Genomic DNA, 12,529 nt, shown 5'->3' with positions numbered 1-12,529 from the left:
GGCTATTCTGGTCGGTTTCCTCGAGCAGGCTGTAACCTCACCCCTTAGTGTTAATTATTTGGGTGTGAAAGTTCTAAAGGATCCAAACAGGGATGGAGAGGAAAGAGCTCCTTCCCCAGCATTGCCTTCTGATCCTGTTGATTCTGTGCATATTGATAGTGTTGAGAATGATGCTGGTACTCCTTTGCTGGGGTCATTGGGTCCCCAACCGAATACAGATTTCAATTCTGTGATAGAACATGTTGACTTGGGAACGGCTCTTGACCTGGATCTTGATATTGCTGATTTCTCTATTGGGAGTATTGGTAATTTTGTGGATACCACCTTTGGGGGACCCTTACCAGATACTATGCTGCCTTCTAACTCCCCTTCTGAGGATTTGTTCATCTCATCTGTTTTGTCGGATGCAACATCAGGCTTGGATTTTTCTGATTTATTTGTTACTGAAGTGAATGTTTCGAGGTCTGTGGGTTTAAAACCTGTGGATGCCCCTACGGATTTGAACCATCTGGATTTCGACCCTTCTTTTGGGGTTACCTCAAATCCTATTCGGAACATTGGGACGAAATTTGCTGAACCAGAGGTTTTGATGAGGGAAATGCTTGCTTACAATAATCCTAAAAAGAGGAAACTTTTTCCACCTTTCCCCCCCTCTTCCATTGAATCTGAGATTTCTTCCTTCAAATCCTTATTTGAATTTTCTCTTGCTGCATCACACGATCCTCCTACTTTTTTATCATTGGTCAGGGACTTTATCAATGAGTTTGAAGATGATCACTACAATGATGGTTCTGGTGTTACCTCTAATGATGGCATCTCGCGAGAGTCAGTAACTGGCATAGCGGTGAACGTCTACACACAAAACCCGGTATTCTCTTTCACCTCTTACCAACAATTTTTTTATTACTTCTTGGTGTTTTTCATTATTCTTCTTAGTCTGGTTGTTTGTCTCCTAGATCTAAATAATCAAGCATTACGTCGTGCTTTTCATCCTCGCAGAGGCTACTAAATCTGTAGGTGTTTTAGTTTATTTCTGTACTATTCCTTTATTTTGATACAATATTGATCTTATCTTGGAATGTTAGAGGTTTTAATTCTTTCTATTTTGTGCGATTGAAGAGGATGAACCGAAAATCCTTGAGGCAATCATCAGGTAATCAAACTGTCTCTTGTAGCAGCATTATAGAATTAGGTTGCTCTTTAGATTGGCTGCCTTGTATCTCTCTGTGTGTTTTTATGTGTGTGTGTGTGTGTCAATTTCAATTCCTATTTTTTTGGCTAGTTTCAACACAAACACACACACACACAAACCATGTTTGTAGCACTGGGCTTTAGTTAAAACGGGAGTAGCAATGTTACTAAGATAGACACCGTTCTTTCCTACCAAGAGTTCCTTCTTCAGCTTGGTATTCCAGAAATTCTTCGCATCCTTATCAGTTCATCCTGGTAGATAAGAAGCAATGATAGATCACTTGAGAAAATAAGTAAATTAATAGATCAGTAATAACAAAAAATTAAGAGGGGAAGGAGATGGGGTAATCAAGAGAAATGAAATTAGCTTACTTGCTCCCTATGCAATTGTAGAGGCTACGGATAATGTTGCCTTCTTCTTCAGTAAAATCTCCATGCTTGATATATGATCTGAGATAATTAACCCATCTCAAACGAAAGCTCTTGCCACATCGTTTGAGTCCTAAAATTAGAGAAGATAACTAAAGTAAATGAGTAATTACTGAAAAGTGAGAACAGAAGTAAAACTGGAAGTGAGTACCCAACAATTGGATCGAAGGCACAAAAATGATTTTCCTTACTGAAGAGTCAAAGCTACAGTGGGGTTGCATTAAAATAAGGGTGCAACTTAGGGGTTAGCGATGATAATTTCCCTTAATGTAAACTAGGAATCCACATTACAAACTTACCATGTGTATGCTGACTTTGTTTGGAAAAATCTTTGTCAACAACTTTGTTGTTTTTGGGACTTCTTTGTCAATTCGTTATATTTTTTATAACACTTACATTTTAGTTCTAAATTCTTAGTTATCATGTTGCAGGAACAATGCAAATGAACCAGAATGTAGTAAATTTTTATTTAATTGTGTAATGACACACTAAACTCTTTATTTTTTTTTATAGAACTTAATTTATTTTATTTCTTTGTTTTTTATAGTTCATTGTCAAGGATGAGCATGTTCAAAACTTTTATGTTAAAGACTTCAGTACTACTCCTTTGGGGTATTGCATATGCCATTAACATCTCCAAGGTGTGAAGGAAAAAAACTATACTTTCCATTTTTTTAGGAAAGAAAAAGGAAATTATACTTGTACATGGATAGATTTTGAATCCTATTATTATTTTTTGAAGTCACCTTCTACCTCGAGTTGCATCTTACAGCCTCGGACTATAAACCTTGTCACGGAGACGCCTAACCAATTGCTTATTTTTTAAGAATGTAAGAGTCTTGATCAATTTCTTAGAGAGTGTAGTAACTTGGTGGTAACTACAAAAGTTTGGAATATGAATTATGCTACTGACATGGATGAAAAACTGAAGTTGTTAATAAAACGAATTGTTACATTTGTAACATACATTTTACCATATTATTGTGTGGATAGTGTAATTGAATCAGTCGTAATCTTGAAATTTGGGAATGAGAAGCTTGTCAAGATCCGACAGTTATCTCGTAAGTATTATATTAATATTTTAATTTTTTTAATTTTTTTTTAATAAATTTCTATTTTTTTTTCTTTCAGCAAGTAATACACAACCATATAGTAAATTTTGAAAATTTCATTTTCATTGTTATAGTAGTATATATTAAATTTTTATCTTATATTTTTTAATCTCTTGTTTGTTTATTGTAGATCAAACGTTGGTGCAAGAAAAACTGATTGACTATTTGGGATCAAGAACCCGAATTTGAGTAGTTTTTCAAACTTTGTGAATTTCAAAACCAATTTGTACGTTGGGAGGGTTATAGTTAAGTTGGGAGGATAAATTATTTAATTCGTTAAATTAAAATTTTTTTTTTCCTATTTTGCAGTCAACCACCATTTCAAGGATTTGACGACCATCCTATATTTTGGTCAGTGACAAGAAAGCGAGAATATTGGAACAGGGTGTACGAGAATGGATTGAATAAGAATCTTAATCTTAATTTAATTGACTAAGCAATGCTGAGTAGCTTACGTTTAAGCAAAAAATGGTATACAATGTTGCTTCAAAACCTTCCATCAATAAGATCGGAGTACATGAATGCTGGGATTTGTATATTCTCTCTCTCTATCTCTCTCTCCATATATATATATACACATACACATACACACACAAACTATACTTTTTTCATTAATATATATATTTTTTTAAATGATAGATAATATATCTCTTGAGTACCTTTTGAATTCTGGTATAATCCGTCTTTATCGAAATGTGTATGTGCACAACACTGACGAAATAATATGTATTAAAGTTCATTATACGTTGATATTAATGTTTTTTGATTAATTTTTAAACTTTTTAGGTACTTGAAGAAATTGATAAGGAATTACAATTTGTGTATCCAAAACTCAACGTTAACTTTTAACGTACTGTCATAGATATTTGAGGTTTATGCAATTTTAAAATTTTTTTTATGATTCATGTTATCTTCATCGAAATTTGTATGCGCACAACACTGACGAAACAGTACGTATTAAAGTTCATTGTAGGTTGATATTAATGTTTATTGACTAACATTCTTTTTTTAAAATTTTTAGATACTTAAAGAAATTGACAAGAAGTTACAATTTGTGTATCTAAAACTCATCGTTAACCTTTATCGTATTGTCGGAGACATGAGGTTTGTGTAATTTTAACATTTATTTTTTATGGTTCATGTTATCTTCATTTGAATCTGTATGCGCACAACACTGACGAAACAATACGTATTAAAGTTCATTGTAGGTTGATATTAATGTTTCTTGGCTAAAAAATTTTTAGGTACTTAAACAAATTGATAAGAAGTTACAATTTGTGTATCCAAAACTCATCATTAACCTTTATCGTATTGTCAGAGACATGAGATTTGTGTAATTTTAACATTTATTTTTATGATTCATGTTATCTTCATTTAAATCTGTATGCGCACAATACTGGCGAAACAATATGTATTAAAGCTCATTATAGGTTGATATTAATGTTTCTTGACTAACATTATTTTTTTAAAATTTTTAGGTACTTAATCAAATTGACAAGGAGTTACAATTTGTATATTCAAAACTCATTGTTAACTTTTATCGTATTGTCGGAGATATTTGAGCTTTTTGTAATTTTAACATTTTTTTTATGGTTCATGTTATCTTCATTGGAATGTGTATACACATAACTCTGACGAAAAATATGTATTAAAGTTCATTATAGGTTGATATTAATGTTTTTTGACTAACATTCTTTTTTTAAACTTTTTAAGTACTTAAAGAAATTGACAAAGTGTTACAATTTGTGTATCCAAAACTCATTGTTAACCTTTAACATATTATCGGAGATATTTTAGGTTTGTGTAATTTTAACATTTTTTTATGATTAATGTTATCTTCATCGAAATTTATATGGGCACAACACTGACGGAATAGTACGTATTAAAGTTCGTTATAGATTGATATTAATATTTCTTGACTAACTTTTTTTTTTTTAACGTTTTAGGTACTTAAAGAAATTGATGTGTTCTAATCTGTGTATCCAAAACTCATCGTTAACATTTATCGTATTGTTGGAGATATTTGAGATTTGTGTAATTTTAACATTTTTTTATGGTTCATGTTATCTTTATTAGAATGTGTATGTGCACAACACTGATGAAATAGTACGTATTAAAGTTCATTATAGGTTGATATTAATGTTTCTTGACTAACTTTCTTTTTTTTAAAACTTTTTAGGTACTTAAAAAAATTGACTTTTAAGAGTTACAATTTGTGTATCTAAAATTCATCGTTAATCTTTATCGTATTGTCAGAAATATTTGAGATTTGAGATTTTTTAATATTTTTTTATGGTTCATGTTATTTTCATCGGAATGTGTATACACATAACACTGACGAAACAGTACATAATAAAGTTTATTATAGGTTGATATTAATGTTTATTTATTAACATTCTTTTTTTCAAACTTTGTAGGTGCTTAAAGAAATTAAAAAGGAGTTACAATTTGTGTATCTAAAATTCGTCGTTAACCTTAATTGTACTGTCGGAGATATTTGACGTTTGTGTAATTTTAACATTTTTTTATGATTCATGTTATCTTCATCGGAATGTGTATGCACACAACACTGACGAAACAGTACGTATTAAAGTTCATTATATGTTGATATTAATGTTTTTTGACTAACATTATTTTTTTAAATTTTTTAGTTATTTAAAAAAATTGACAAGAAGTTAAAATTTGTGTATCCAAAACTCATTGTTAACCTTTATCGTATTGTCGGAGATATTTAAAGTTTATATAATTTCAAAATTTTTTTTTTATGATTCATGTTATTTTCATCAGAATGTGCATACGCACAACACTGATGAAACAATACGTATTAAAGTTCATTATAGGTTGATATTAATGTTTCTTTACTAACATTCTTTTTTTTAATTTTTTAGGTACTTAAAATAATTGACAAAGAGTTACAATTTATGTATCTAAAACTTATCGTTAACCTTTATCATATTGTCGGAGATATGAGGTTTGTGTAATTTTAATATATTTTTTTATAGTTCATGTTATCTTCATCGGAATCTGTATACGCACAACACTGACAAAATAGTACGTATTAAAGTTCATTATAGGTTGCTATTAATGTTTCTTAACTAACATTATTTTTTTAAACTTTGTAGATACTCAAAGAAATTGACAATGAGTTAGAATTTGTGTATCTAAAACTCATCGTTAATCTTTATCGTATTGTCAGAGATATGAAGTTTGTGTAATTTTAATATTTTTTTTATGATTCATATTATTTTCATCGAAATCTGTATGCGCACAATATTGACGAAACGATACGTATTAAAGTTCATTATAGGTTGATATTAATGTTTCTTGACTAACATTGTGTTTTTTTAAACTTTTTAGGTACTTAAAAAAATTGACAAGGAATTACAATTTGTGTATCAAAGTTCATCGTTAATCTGTATCGTATTGTCGGAGATATTTGAGGTTCATGTAATTTTAATATTTTTTTATGGTTCATGTTATCTTCATCGGAATTTGTATGCGCATAACACTGACGAAACAGTACGTATTAAAGTTCATTATAATTTGATATTAATGTTTCATGACTATCATTCTTTTTTTAAACTTTTTAAGTACTTAAAGAAATTGAAAAGAAGTTACTATTTGTGTATCCAAAATTCATCGTTAACCTTTATCGTATTGTCAGAGATATTTAAGGTTTGTGTAATTTTAATATTTTTTTATGGTTTATATTATCTTCATCGAAATGTATATGCACACAACACTAACGAAACAGTATGTATTAAAGTTCATTATATATTGATATTAATGTTTATTGATTACCATTCTTTTTTTAAACTTTTTAGGTACTTAAAGAAATTGAAAAGGAGTTACAATTTATGTATCCAAAATTCATCGTTAACCTTTATTGTATTGTCAGAGATATTTGAAGTTTGTGTAATTTTAACATTTTTTTTTACGGTTTAAGTTAATTTCATCGGAATGTGTATGCGCACAATACTAACGAAACAGTACGTATTAAAGTTCATTATAGGTTGATATTAATATTTCTTGACTAACATTTTTAAAACTTTTTAGGTACTTAAAGAAATTAACAAGGAGTTACAATTTGTTTATTTAAAACTCATCATTAACATTTATCGTATTGTCGAAGATATTTGAGGTTTGTGTAATTTTAACATTTTTTTTATGGTTCATATTGTCTTCATCGAAATCTGTATGCGCACAACATTGATGAAACAGTATGTATTAAAGTTCATTATAGGTTGATAGTAATGTTTCTTAACTAACATTCTTTTTTTAAACTTTTTAGGTACTTAAACAAATTGACAAGGAGTTACAATTTGTGTATCCAAAACTCATCGTTAACCTTTATCGTATTGTCAGAGACAAGAGGTTTGTGTAATTTTAACATTTTTTTTATGGTTTATGTTATATTCATCGGAATCTGTATGCACAAAACACTAACAAAATAGTACGTATTAAAGTTCATTATAGGTTGATATTAATGTTTCTTGACTAACATTCTTTTTTCAAACTTTTTAGGTACTGAAAGAAATTGACAAGAAGTTACAATTTGTGTATCCAAAACTTATCGTTAATCTTTATCGTATTGTCGGAGATATTTGAGGTTTGTGTAATTTTAACATTTTTTTTATGATTCATATTATTATTATTATAAATTACTTCATATGCCTCTCTCTCTTTTTTTTCGTTTCATATAGAATCTCCTTATTAATTAAACTTGATTTGATGGACACTCGCAAATGTTTATCCTTTCATTCAAACAAATTTAAGCCTGATATAGTTTTTCTGTGTGAGACTAAGTATCTGGATCATGCATGTGTTAAGCTTAAAGTCCCTATAACTGATTACAAATCTATCAATTACATTAATAGTTGTGGTGCTAGCGCAGCAAGGGTGGTTTGTGGGTTCTATCTAAACAAGATGTTTTGATCATTGACTCTTTCACTGCTGTCAACTTTATTGGCATAAAAATTGAAGATCGTGGGTGGTTGATTTTCTGGTTAATATGTATTTATACCCCACCTCAACCTTGTGCCCGTAGTCAATGTTGGGTGGATCTCTCTAATTTCGTGTCCTCCTTGGATTATATGTTTTGTATTATGGGGGATTCTAATGATATCCTTGAACCCTCTGAGAAGTTGGGGAAAAATCCATTTCAACCTTCCACCACTACTGTGAAGCTAAAAGAACTTATTACTGTTCATGCTCTTGGGGATGTTTGTTTTCGAGGGTCTAGATTCACTTGGTCAAATAAGCAGAAACCTCCATGACTCATTAAAGAATGTCTTGATAGAGTCCTGGCTTCACCAGCATGGCTCGACTGCTTCTCCCGCGCCTCCATTTCAAAATTATCACCTGTAGGGTCTGACTACAGTCCTATTTTACTGTCAACTACTGGTTCCCGACCTAGCTACAAGAAAGTTTTTCATTTCCAAGAAGCTTGGATCCACCACCCGAAATTTCCAAATTTCTTCTCGGATTCCTGGAACTATCTAAAAGGAGAATCACTAGAAGTTAAGCATAGTGCTCTCTCAAACAAATTAAGAAGTTGGAACCGTCAGGTTTTCGGGCATGTTGATGTCCTCAAAAATCAATTGATGGATGCATCTCTATCCCTTTCAAATTTGAAGACACCGAATGATGTTGAGTTGGAAAAAATCCATAATCAACTTAAATGGATCTTCGATGCTGAGGAGGTCTTTTGGCTTAAAAAATTAAGACATATGTACATCAAAGATGGGGACGGCAACACTAAATTTTACCATTCGGTGGCAAAAGTTAATATGAGGAAAAAAAGAATTAAGTACATTTGGGATGAGAATGGTCATAGACTGGATGACCCGAAACAAATGGCATAACTCTTTGCTGATCATCTAAAAGATGTCTTTACAACTTCTAATAGTTTGGATGCAAGATTCGTGGAGTGTTTGGATACAGGAAATCAGGAAAGTGGTCTTCTCACTTGGACCTCTTAAAGCCCCAGGTATTGACGGTTTTCAGGCATGTTTTTATAAAAAATGTTAGGATTTGGTAGGTCTTGATCTCCTCTCTTTTTTTACAAGATTCTTTACTGAATCTTACTTACCACCTGGAGTTAATCATAATCTCATTTGCCTCATTCCAAAAATGGACTCGGGAGCACAAGTTGGAGACTTTAGACCCATCAGTCTTTGCAATGTTTCCTACAAGATTTTATCCAAATTAATTGTTAACATACTGAAAGGCTTCTTGAATAAAATCATATCTCCGTTTCAAGCTGCTTTCGTTCCTGGAAGACAAATAACTGATAATATTATGATGGCACAAGAAATCTTTCACTTCATGAAACACACAAAAGGTAAGACGAGGTATGTCGCAATCAAAATTGACATGTACAAAGCTTATGATAGGATCGAATGGGATCTTGTCACTTCTTTGTTTAAATTTCTCAGCTTTGGGGAACATTGGTGTAATTTAATCTCGACCCTCATGTCCACATCCTCTTTTTCTATCAAGTTAGATGGTAGTCCATTTGAATTTTTTAAGGGATCCAGAGGCATCCGACAGGGATGCCCTCAAAGTCCGTACCTCTTCATCATAGCCATGGAAGTTTTGTCTAGACTCTTTTTGACATATAGGGAACTAAATCTTTTCAAGGGTAACAAGGTCACTAGATCGGCACCTGAGATTTCCCATCTCTTATTTGCTGATGACTTGCTTGTCTTTTGTCGGGCCTCTCACGATGATCTTCTAACTGTCAAGGCCATCCTTGACCTCTTCTCGGACCTCTCGGGCCAGAAAATAAATTTCCTAAAAAGTGGAATTCACTTCAGTAGGAATGTGCCATGTGTGGAAAAATCGACCCTTTGCTCTCTTCTTGGTATTTCAGAAATGTCCAACAATGTTGTGTATTTGGGTACTAATCTTTTTCATGGTAGATCTAAAATCACATAGAATTGTTGAGAAAATGCAAAAGAAACTGTGTATCTGGAAATCAAATTTCTTATCTTATGTAGGTCGAAGGGTGTTGGTCCAATCTATTCTGGCCTCGACTCCAGCTTATTTGATGAATTGCTTTCTTTTCCCCCTTAAGTCTGTCCATCCATTGATTCCTTATGTCGTAATTTTTGGTTGGGAAATCTTGGGAATAGGAAAAAAATCCACCCTTATTTTTTGGGAAAAATTGTGCACCCCCATCACTCAAGGAGGATTGGGATTTTGGAAAGCAGTAACTCACATCATGGCTCTACTCATGAAGCTAGGCTGGAGACTGTTGGCTGAGCCTTCTTCCCTTTAGGCACGAACCCTTAAAGTGAAATACTTTCCCAAATTCTCCTTTTTTTATCCCAAAATTAGGAGGAAGAGAGGTTCTTGGACCTGGAATAGCATTAGTCATGTTATCCCAACTCTCCAAGAAATATTAATTAAGAAAATTGGGAATGGTGATACTACCTATTTTTGGACTGATCCCTGAATTCCATCTTTAAGAGGTAATCTCCTTCCTTCTTTGCAGAACTTGGACTTGAGAAATGCTAAGGTTGTTGATTTTGTAGTAGATTCTAGATGGAATTCTGACTATATAGATTCTTGAATTCCTGGGCATCTATCTTCTCATATTTATAGGATCAGATTATCTTCTGAAGAGGATAGATGGTGGTGCACTCTTACCAAGAATGACTTATTTAGTACTAAACTAGTTGCTAAATCTTTGAGTTCGCCTGATTCCTCTAATACTCCTGTTAGATCCACTTGGTGGAAATTTTTTTGGAAATTAAAAATCCACCCTAAATTTCAAATCTTTTTCTGGCGACTTTTAAATGCAGGTCCCCCAATTAAGGCGGTTATTTCGAAATGGATTCAGATCGATACAACATGTGATTTTTGTGGATGTGGTGTTGAATCCTACTGGCACTTATTTCTTTCATGTGATTGAACCAAACGCATCTGGGAGGCTGGGCCATTGGGGCTAAGGACTGAATGCATTACGAACTCATCTTTGAAAAAATTTTGCATTTCAACTTTGTTAAATCGGTCTCTAGATAAGAATTCTTTACATTAGTTCTTCAAGATGTTTATTATCATGTTCTATTTTATTTGGAACATGCGAAACAAGGTGGTAATAGGACGAGAAATCCTAACCCAAATTGGATTCTTAAACAAACGGATTTGTGGCTGTCTCTTATGAACATTCCCCCCCCCCCTCCACCTTCCATCCGATGACGTAAATTTTGATAGGATAGATAAGGTAGATTTAAATTCTTTATCCATCCTTTATATTAGTTACCCTGACTTAATCTGTGCAGGATACCAGAATTCTGAAGTAACCTCAGCAGGATGGTCGAGTATTATTCTGCTTAATGGGATTCTCACCTTTTTTGTGGCAGGGTACACTAAGTACAATTGTGAATAGGAATCAGAAGTAATTAGTATTAAAAATGGGCTTTTTATGGCAAGGAGTTTGGGGTTGCAGATTGAAAAAGTTTGGTGCTCCTCTTAAGAGATAACTGATCTTCTTCCATCTCCATCAACCAATCCTTGGCCGTGGTCATTACTTAAAGATCTTTTGTATATATATAATCTAGGTTTGGACATAAAATATACTACTTCAACTAACTCTTTTTGTCGCATGTTAGCTAACAACCTTTCCAGGTCAGCTGGCCTGACCAAATCTATGTATATGTTCTTTTGTTAATTTAAATATATTTTCTTTAAAAAAAAAAAAAAAAAAAAACTATGGTTAGATGTTGATCAAACTTGATAAGTGATTGTGATTGTTCAATGCTTCAATGAAAACCATGTAAGATTAATAGACTAAGACTAATTCTGATGAGTACTGTCAATTTTTTAAATGTGATAAAGATTATAGGGAAAATCTTGTTGTAACCAAGGTTACAACAAGAGTATAATCTTACTTTTTTAGACCTTTTAGATTAAGGTTTTTTTTTAATGAAGGTGAATCGTATCATTTCAAATGAAAATTGCATTAATTACTATATTATATAACTTTCAACATTTTGAAAACCCTTTTTCACCCCTACATTGAATATTATATTAAATAATTTTTAAAATAGGACAAGGGGCAATAGGAACTAGGAAGAAATTTCAGCTTCTTTAGTTCACCACTTTGGTGACAACAAATTGTTTTCAAGATTAAATTGTTAAGTAAATGTCACGAATATCATTAAAAAAAAAAAAAGTGAATTTCACCAACCAAATAACCGTGCCATATAAGTCATTCCCCTCCAAGCCTTGACTTGCAACCCCCATTCACAATATAAACTGAATAGAGATTGTCACAAGTATGCAAATTATCAGTTGGAACAAATCATGTTAAGTGAAGCATATTTGTGGTAAACTAATATTGCATTTGGTATGGATTCTATGCTGATAATGCTTTCAAAAACATCATACGAAACTGAGCCTTATTTTAAAAAAGTCCACTATGCGATTCCAAACGCTTTCAAAGTAGAGCTGCATCCTGCATAATTCATTCTGTTTTAACTACGGTTTAGAATTGATCTCTTCATGGGGTGGGTTGCCCTGGACCCACACAATTTTGAGGTTAAAAACATGAAAGGACAAATATACGTGTTAAATAAATAGTGGATCCGGATATTTAAGATCATGGGAGGAAGACTAAGGCTGTGTTTGCTGTGATTTTCAGAATGCATTACAAGAATGCATACCAAAAACGTAGCCTATTAGTAAAACATGGATGACAATGAAGCTTTCGTTCATCCATCACCGTGGTAATCCCTTGTCGTCTAATCTGCCATCCCTTTTTTGGGGTTATGCTGCTATGCATGGTTGGG

Source organism: Telopea speciosissima, chromosome 3 (genome assembly GCF_018873765.1).
Source record: "Telopea speciosissima isolate NSW1024214 ecotype Mountain lineage chromosome 3, Tspe_v1, whole genome shotgun sequence".
In the NCBI taxonomy this organism is placed as follows: Eukaryota; Viridiplantae; Streptophyta; class Magnoliopsida; order Proteales; family Proteaceae; genus Telopea; species Telopea speciosissima.
The sequence above is the reverse complement of the archived record's forward strand: the minus strand, read 5'-3'. Positions refer to the sequence as shown.